The following is a 10,461-nucleotide window of genomic DNA, read 5'->3' on the forward strand; positions in this document are numbered from 1 at the left end:
AAACAAGTTTATATATACGTATATTAAGAATTTCGTTAGAGAACTAATGGAATATTTGTATGATGTGTACAATAAGTTATTTATTTGACCTAATATGAGTTAAAAAATGAATGTTCAAGATAAAATATTACTAATTTTTCAAATACAATACACCCATACTATCCAAAATAACTATTCGGATACCAGGAATAATAAACATATGATATTCTACTGAATCAAACATCCCTAAACCTCTATTGTATACATTGTACAGATATTCTATTGGCTCCCTATACTTCCTCATATATTAATTAGTATAGTTTATATTCACAAATTAAAAACGAATATTATTTGAACTTTACAATTAGTATAGTCTATATATACAATTTTTATATTGTACAATAATATAGCACACCTCCAAAGCACCCCTTTTACGTATAATAGTGCATCACTAGCTTCAAACCGCATTTTATTTTGTTTGATTTGATGTTTTGTTTTTTTATTATTAATTGTGAAAAGTAGGTAGGATGAACAAAAATTATAGATGCATGTGTGAGATAATAAGTTAAGCAAAATGTTGAGAAAATAGGAGTACAATGAAACTACCATTTATAATGGAGGAGTAATAACAGATTCAATTGGGCACCATTTTGGAAACTAATCCAAAATCCATGACACAGCAAACCAGATTTCACATGCATATGCATCATTGACAGGATGGAGAATTCTATAATGGAAAAATAGGCCAAGAATAGCGATTCGGAGCTAATTGGCAACTTTCTCCAGAGTGGCTCTCTACCTTCATCCATTCTGTTCACACAATTTGAAATCAAGCAAAAAAAGAAAATAATAAACAAGATTGGATTCAAGAAGTCAATTCTAATCTGAGTCTCTGAGATATTAGTTGAAATAAATTTAACATTCAATATAAGAAGTTGGCTAATAGCACTTAGTTAGGCAAATCTGGATGATCAAACTCATCACCATTTTTTCCACCATCATCATCAACCATTTCAATATTTCATGCTGAATCACCTCGAGTTTTTCATTATGTTTTTTCTTCCACTCCTCCATCCGTTCCTTCCATGCAACACTTCCATATCCATAAAATGCTAAATCTTTTTTAGGATCCATTGGTCTGGGTTGAGCTGCATCGCCATCAGCATTATTGGACAAGTTAATAAGAAGGCACAGAACTTAAACATCATGCTTAAAAAGAAAGCAAAAGCAAAATGAATCAACTTACCTGGTATAGATGAATCAAGAAAATGAATAGGATGAATCCGTCTACCACAATGCATGAATGGAGGAACAATGAGAGCATGCTTCTCAGCAGAAATCACAACATCTTTAATTGAAGACTAGTCATGATTAGACAACTAGAAGCAACAATGCCATAACAAATTTAAGAACAAACATTAGACAAGGAAACTAATTAGAGAAGTGCTAGGGCCAACAAGTTTTGTGATTTGTAACCATTAATTAGTCATCATTGGTGTTTTTAATGGTGTGAGATTTCATCCAATAGTGTGGAATTACTCACTTTTCTTTTGCTGATTGAGTGCTAGCCAAATTTTAATAAAAGTACTGGTCCCTAAACTTTCTCATTTAATTAACCTCATGACCAAATGCACTGGTAGCCAAACATCTATAACACAATTCATACTACTCATGTTAAAGAAATAAAAGTAGAAATTAGTTGGCACCTCACCCTTGATTCGTTTGTATCTGGTTTTGCAATGAGGGAAAGCTTGGTTACCCCCTCTTCTTTCATCATACTCATAGCAAGGCCTACACACAAGGAATGCACATTCATTGCAAGCAACAAAGGGTTCCCAATAAGAAAGTGCAAAAATACCAAAAGCCAAATGGAAGAACCTGGATGTAAATTTTTTCATAATATCAATTAATATTTTCAGAAATTCTGCATGAAAATAACAAAACACACAAGAAGTAAAAGCAGATTGAAAATTCATCATGGTAATCCACTTGAAACAAACACGAAGAAAAAAGAAATTCCCAAATCAGCTTAACTAAACCTCAAATCCTTTTTCTTGACCTAAAAAATTTACAAAAGAGAACACAACAAATAAGATGGTGTATAACTTCAACAAAAATATATCACATTATTACAAAAGCTAATATCTTTTGAAAAATTTGAAGAACTAAAGAAAGCAAAAAAAAAAAAAAATTAGGAACAAATCCTCACAGCAACGACTCAGAACAACATAAAAATTAGTTCCATAAAATTTGATATCTTCGAACGCAGCTTCAATCGAAGGTTCTTAGAGACTCCCGCTCGCTTGCGTTCCTGATCTTCTCAGCCAGCGCCACCGAGTCCACACTCTAAGGGCTTCAAGCCCCCGGAGTAAAAGCAGAACCAGCGACAGAATCTGCCATGAAAGATGATGCAGAAGCAAAAATTTAAAACATTATCTCAACGATCTGATTGGAATTGCAATTGAAATGCTATCCCATGAGCTCAATGAATTCAGAGGCTCCACAATCACCTCGTCCTCCATTCATAACTCTACCAGTGACGTGTTGACAGAAGAGACAACGGCAGCAACGATGACAAGGAGATGAATGGTGGTGGCGATGACATCGGAATTTTAGGATTTTAGAGGGGTCCATCTTCCTCTCCCTCGAAGCCCTCTTTAGAGTTTATTTTTTGAGAAAAGGACAAATCGATCCCTAACTTTTTGGTCTGCAGACATTAAAGTCTTTAAGGATTTAAAAATACATTTAAGTCCTTGACCTCTTCAAAATCTGGACACACAATCTCGGGGTCTAATTTGTTTTATTTTAAAAATTTGCTCACATGTGCATCCGTATCAACTAAGTCAGTACAACGGAAGTCACGTTTGATTTTTTCATTAGGTCTGACAAACCCAAGTGAATATGAGGGATCAATATGTCTAAGTTTTAAAAATGTCAGGGACTTAAATGTATTTTCAAATTCTTGAGGATTTAAATGTCCGCGAATCAAAAGGTCAAAGACCTATTTATCCTTTTCTCTTTTTTCAATTTTTGGTATGGGCTGAGAGTGAACATTTATTTGGGTTGGGATTTTTTTTCTACAATTGATTGTGTTAAGAGTCTTATAGTATAAAAATTTTTGTTAATGATTTATGGAGATTTTAGAGATTGTCACGAATAAAATATATTGTGGAAATTTTTAATAATTTCCACTAAAAAATTTCTACAAACAAGCAAGAATTTTGTAGTGTTTTAATACTTATGAGAAGTAAACTGATTTGAAATTTTTAGATAAAATAAAAACGGTCGCTTCTTATAGAGATATCAGTATCACCTTGATGGAAAACGAATAAATTTTTACCATTTGTATAATTTAATAGAATAATTAAAAATAATATAAAATTCAAATTATATTGAGATCAAGATGATGCGAAATTTTGCAAAACCACAACTGGACAAGCGTACCGAATTGTATCAAATAATATCACGGTGAGTGAGTTATCGTTCCCACGAAGATTAATAGACTAAGCAACAATGATTAATTGATTATTCTAATTAGACAAATCAAAGAAACAGAGGAATGAAAATGAGGAATTAAACATGTAAACAGAGAACAATAAGAATAGCAAATAGTGAATGTGAAGACAATAATAGTAAGAATGTTAAAGTTTCAGAGATACTCACTTTCTAGGAAAACAATCATTCTGTTCATTTATTTGAGCCATGCAGAGATCAATCACGATAAATCATAAATAATCAAATCTCAATTCCTTGACAATTCAATTTCTCTTTAACCTAATTAATCGTTAATTCCTTAGTCAATTATTTAAGAAAAGAGGCGAAGCACAATACTGATTCAATTTCAAATAAGATTCAAGATTATTCCGAAACAATTTAAACTTACAAGAAAGAATGATTAATTTCCAAGAGTTTTCTAATCCAAATTTTATGTCACTTATTCAAACTAGAGCAATTGAAAATCAATATGTGTCACACACTATTTTAAACTGTAACACCCTAACTACCAAAGCTCACGCTTCCGGCTGCGCAACTCTGATAGCTCGGACATTACGACGACACTTATACTACATAATACTAAAATATGAGCCTGTTTAAAACTTTAAACCGCAACACCGCTCCCAAGAATACTTTCGTTTGATAACGTACATCCATAGATACCATACAACTTACAGAAACTCATAAAGAGTACATCCATATGTATACATACATATATATAAATATTATTACAAGCATTAACCAATACAATTTCTATCCCTCTTACAGAAGTATAAAGACAAAGGCGAGGGGACAAAAATATACTAAAGCGATACAGAGCATCTCAACAACAACTAAATAAACTCTTCGTAACTTCTGCGCCCATATCCTGAAAGGGGAAAAATGTAGGGGGTGAGAACATCATTCTCGAAAGGGTTCTCAGTAGAGGGTTTTTGGGAATTACTGTAATAGGATACGTGAAGATAACCGCACCAGTGATTAATAACCGTCTTATGCCTCTTTTCAAAAACAACGGTTTACAATAAAAGTAAAGTCAGAAATCTTTTCTAAAAGAGGAACCGTTCAATTCTCAAAAACTCAAAAGCCTTTCGAAAGATTTATCTATGCTGAACCAAAATAGCCTTTCATATTTTTTTTTTCAAACCAGAAACACACAAAACCGAAACCAACCATCGGTCCATCTCATTTCAACCACGGCCCTAGGCCCAAACAATCCAACCATCAACCAATCACCACAGTCCAACAGAGTCCCAGTAGCAAACACAAATAGGAAGATGCAAGCACAAACAAACAGTTATTACAAGTAGAACAATTAGCAATTAATCACATAGGCAAACCAAGTATAATATGCACACCCAAACAATGTCACATAGATGCATATGATGCATGCCTGTCCCTAGTGGTTGATGATATCATCTGTCGGTTATATAGCCAGCCCGACAAGTCCTGGTAGCTAACCATTGGACTGTCCCTCTGTCGCGCATCCCCAACTCGAGTTATACTCATCATAAACTTGATCATAATCATGATCCATATCCATCACCCTCACTGGTGAATATTTACGGGGGCAAGCTCATCTGGGACTTTCACAGTGCCCGGCCACACTTACGACATAGGGTCAAAAGAGCTTTGAGTCTCAACCTGGAGCACGTGGTGGCTAGCCACTGCTTCCTCCCAGGAAAACCCTCATCTCCGATAGTGGAAGTGCAAACATTCACAATTATCAATATCTCAGCATATATGCATTCATTCTCAGCCATGGATCAACATCCATCTCAGCCAACCGGCTCACGGTTCAATCCAGAACCAGCCAATATTGATAATCATACACAGCCATTTCGGCTCACGGTTCAATCCAGAACCAGCCAATATTCATAATCATACACAGCCATTCCGGCCCATAATAAAAATAGCACTTCCACCATTCAAAAATCATCAAATTCATAAAACCGGCATTTAAGCCATAAATCACTTTTCTCAAGTCATTTCACTTTGAAATCAAATTTCAACTCTTTTCAGCCTTGGCTTTAAAGATCTCATTTCTCAAATCATCTTAGGCTCATAAGCCACTTTTACTCAAGGTAAATTCCCCTTTTAAAAACAATGCCACTCTCGGCACCCTCTTTCCAAAACTTCCATAATCATGGCAAGTTAAAAATCTCTTTGAGATATTCAAAATCACCCATCCAACAATGGGATTTTATAACAAAAGTTTCTCGGTAGAGTCCCAAGTCTTTAGGGGAGAATAACATAACTCATTTCGCCAAATTCATTTAAAATCATTAAAACCTTGGCTTTCCGATTTGAGTAATAAAATAGGATCTAAGCCAAACTGAGTCACGTAATCATTTACTTCTTTCAAAGCCGTTTCCTTTACTTAGGCAAAACCAACTTCAACCCCCATGATAAATTCTAAAGCGTTTCAACTGTTCAAAATTATTTTAGTCTTGCAAAAATTCAGAATTCAAAGAGTACTTAAAACCTTTCTCAAAACATTCCAAAATGAAACTTGTCAATAGACATTCAAGTTCTTTCAACGTCATTGAAACTCCTCTAATTGAAACCCTCAAGTCAAATTCAAAGTCATTGCCCTTGTCACATTTAAAATAGCTTTAAAACATAAGTTTCATCTAAATAACTTTCTCCTGAAAAAAATCCAAAATCAGTTCAAGGCAAGCCAAATCCAACAGTTATCTCAATTCTATATTTCAAGGAAACCTTTTCAAGAATCAAATCATTATCAGCCGAATAAACTCATTTCTAAAGCTTTAAAGAAAAGGTTCAGCAACAATCGTTTATCAAAAACCAGATCATTTAAAGCCAGCCAGGCTGAAATCAAGAGTGTATTCTATTTTCCACATTCTCAAGAAAATCCATTCAATTCAAATCGATTTCCAACGGATCCAACTCGATTTCAAAGCTTTAAAAGAATCAATTTCAAAAGCATTTCGTTTCACAAAGCCACATAACAGTCGAGTCAAACAAACACCCATAATCATACAAAACAACCAAACAATACATAGGACTGATACAATCACCAAATACACATCCTCACATCAGTACCCATATGTAATAATTTCAATATACAAAATATAGTTTTCGGAAAGTGCCCCTACCTCAAAACGCAATTCCATAACCCAAACACCTCATGGAGTCCTTTCCACCTCAACCCGAACTGACGGCAACCAAAACCTCAGCTCCCAGCCACTTTCGCAACAACCACAGCAACTCTAATCGCAACATATAACAACTGAAACTCAATCTCATAGCAATTAACGCCACAAACCTCAGCGTGAGATAACAGAACAGTAACAAAAGGGCTTTCAAATCGAAACGCTTACTGAACCGAAGAAAGAACGGTTGATCCGAAACAGCAGCTGTCTCCGAACCAGTTCGGCAGCAGCCCGGCAGCCACCTCAAGCGGCAACGATGACCTGAACCATATGCAGTGACAGTGAGGTTTCCAGAAACTCAACGGAAGGAGAACCAACGTAAAACCCTTACCGATAGAATTTTTCGGCGACGGCAAAAGCAGCCAGAAGCTCCGACGGTGGTTCTGGTGGCCTCAGAACTCCGGCGACAGTAGCAGAAGCTCCAACTAAGCACCGCGGAGAAGCAGGTCGGTAGTGACAGAGGCAATGGCTTCACAGACGAGACCAGGCGCAGCGGTTTCAGACCCTCAGCCCCTTCTCACTTGCATACCCTCTCTCTCAGTGTCTCAACTTCGACGGTGACTCCCGGTGGACCAACGGCAACGACGATAGCGCAGGCAGCCGCGGCGGCGCGAAGAGATTGGCACCATGGTGCTGCGACTTGGGGATGGTGACTCGCGAGGGTGACATCGACGGCTCCTTCTGGTGGTTGACCCTCCTCCCCTCAGCGGCATCAAGCGGCGACGGCAAACCCCAGTGCCACCGACGCAGATCCTTGCCTCATTCTCGGATCTCACTCCTCTTGTTCCTGCGCGACGCGACGGCGCGGCGGCAGTGACGCCCGTCGGCGTCGTCCTCCCCTTCTCCTCTCCTCCCCGTTTCTCTTCTCCCACCTTCTATTTCTCCTTTCTTTCTTTCATGGAAAAGAAACGCTGCTGCTGAGTTAGAAAAAAGGGGATTTCAGCTGCAGCTGGGGCATGGGGAAGCAATGGGTTACCGGGTAGGGTTTTCAAAGTTAGGGTCTTTTGAGGAAAATTAGGGTTAGGGGCATTTTAGTAATTTTCCTAAAATTGTGGACAACATAGTACTTGAAACCCAAATTAAATCCAACACTAATCATATATAGAAAATACTATTTTCTCATCAATTTCACAAATTATTTTCTGTAAAATGCCCAAATCAAAATAATTAGAGATAATATAATTAAACTCTTTATTTTTCAAAGTAGCAGTATTAATATTTAAAATATTACTTATCTAATCCAAATTATATAAAATCCTTATTATTTCATAACTATCAACATTATACTTTAAATATAGAAAATAATCCAATAATTGTAAAATTGGATAATAATCATAACTTATCTCAAATTCAATAAATCAAAACTTGCCTTAATTACCTTTAATAAAATAATCTCTGAAATTAAGGCTATAAATAACTATATGATTTGAGACTTGATCATAATAAGACTTTTCAAAAGTTCTGGGTCTTACATAAACAATATTCCTAGTTAAATAAAAAATTAATGAGAAAGAGTTTTCAAGCTAATTCCAATATTACTTTTTTCAAAACAATATTTAGAATCCAAAATGGAGTTAGAATGTTTTCCAATAATTCTAAATCTTTAGGAATGAAGAATGAAAACTCAATCATGAAATAGATCAAAGCATAAATCTCAAATAAAGTAAAACACTTAGATTAATAATTCATAAAAAGATGAACAGAGCTCCTAACCTTAACAAAGAAGATCAGTTGCTCATAGTGGAATGAAAACAAAACTCTAAAATATGGTGTATTATGTGTCCCTTCTGTCCATGAACAAGGACTTATTAAAACCTTAAACTAAACCTAGAAATCAAACTCAAACTAAATTAAAACAAAATCAAATCAAATCAAATTTTTTATAACAACTCTTAATTAATTATTAATATTCCTTGTATTTGAAATTCAAAACTTAATGCCTTACTTAATTAAAATCATAGATTTGAAACTTAATCTTGGATCATCCAATTAAGTGCTTCAAGAATTGAAGGATTAATGAAGGATTAGTGAAAAATTGAAGGCCTTGGGAGTAGCCTATTTTAGTGCGTTATATGCACCAACCCTCACGTATAACGCATGGCTTTAATGGGCTGATGCCAGGGCATTTTGGCCAGTTTCACTGACCTTTTCTTTACTGTTTTTAAGGTAGTTTCATATATTTCTTAAAAAATAAGCTAGTTTTGGGTAGATATTCACTTACATCTTGATTCAAGCATACATTGTGCACTTTACATGATTTCATGAGAATTTTGCATGAATTATATGACAAATTGGATGATGCATGACTCATGACTTGGACTAGAACTTTGAAGCACTTTGTTGCTTGATTTCAGGACAAAGGAAGCATAGAAGAACCACGTCAGCAGTCACGTTAGTCCCACTAACGTGACCTCTAACGCGGAATGGGTGCTAACTTGCAAAGTTAATGAGAAAGGTAATCGCCAATAACGCCCTCGAAGCCATCATAAGCCCACGTTAAGAATCACGTTAACTAAGTTAACGTGAACTCTAACGTGGAAGAAGACAACAAGGCCAACGTTAGTGACACTCTCTTTTGTCACTGATGAGCGGATATTTTATATGCTTTTTGGGGATAATTTCATATAGTTTTGAGTATGTTTTAGTTAGTTTTTAATCTATTTCTATTAGTTTTTAGGAAAAATTCATATTTCTGGACTTTACTATGAGTTGTGTGTTTTTCTGTAATTTCAGGTATTTTTCTGGCTGAAGTAGGATCAAAAGTGATTGTGTACACTGACCATGCTGCTCTTAAATATCTACTCACAAAGCAGGATTCAAAACCCAGGCTCCTCAGATGGGTATTGCTTCTGCAAGAGTTTGATATAGAAATAAGAGACAGAAAAGGGACAGAGAACCAAGTAGCTGATCATCTGTCCCGGATAGAGCCAGTGGAAGGGACGTCCCTCCCCTTCATCTCCATCTTTTTCTTTTGCTTGAGGACAAGCAAAGCTCTAAGTTTGGTGTGCTTATCCGTGATCACTAAGATCATGGCCCCTAAAGGAAAACAACCCACTCCAAGAGGAGTAAGGGCGTGATTTAAAGGAACTGAAGCACCAGAAATTCTCTCTTGAAGAACCAAGCACCTCACAGACTAGAGGAACATCCACTTCCCAAACCTCAAGGTTGTTGAGTTCTAATCTTAGCCTTAATTCTGTGATAACTGTTCTTATTTTAATTTTACCTTAGGAGTCATATAGTAGTAATTAGTCTATTTTGATTTTATCTCCAATTAAGCTACAGCTTATTTTTCTCATCATCAGCAAACATGAATAAAATAGTAGATCTTTTAAATAAGAAGCAATAAAATTTCGAGTTTTAATAAAAGAAATTCTAATTAGTTAAATATGGTGGCAATGCTTTCTGTCTTCTGAATGAATGCTTGAACAATGCATATATCTTTTGAATTTGTTGTTTAAGACTGTTAAATATGTTAGCTCTTGAAAGAATGATGAACATGAGACATGTTATTGAGAATCTGAAAAATAATAAAAATGATTCTTTAAGCAAGAAAAAGCAGCAAAGAACAAAGCTTGAAAAAAAAAAAAAAAGAGAGAGAAAGAAAAAAGAGAAAGCAAGCAGAAAAAGCCAAAGCCCTTAAAACCAAAAGGCAAGGGTAATAAAAAGGATCCCAAGGCTTTGAGCATCAGTGGATAGGAGGGCCAAAAAGGAATAAAATCCTGGCCTAAGCGGCTAAATCAAGCTGTCCCTAACCATGTGCTTGTGGCGTGAAGGTGTCAAGTGAAAACTTGAGACTGAGCGGTTAAAGTCAAGG

General features: G+C 35.7%; 1 long non-coding RNA gene across 1 annotated transcript; it reads right to left on the bottom strand.

Annotated features, from left to right (window-relative positions):
* Positions 4,074-6,876, bottom strand: LOC110269716. The gene is made up of 2 exons (XR_002358479.1): positions 6,591-6,876; positions 4,074-4,342 (listed from the first exon to the last, which is right to left on the bottom strand). It is a non-coding gene; the product is annotated as an uncharacterized LOC110269716 (long non-coding RNA).

Source organism: Arachis ipaensis, chromosome B03, assembly GCF_000816755.2.
Source record: "Arachis ipaensis cultivar K30076 chromosome B03, Araip1.1, whole genome shotgun sequence".
Classification (NCBI taxonomy): Eukaryota; Viridiplantae; Streptophyta; class Magnoliopsida; order Fabales; family Fabaceae; genus Arachis; species Arachis ipaensis.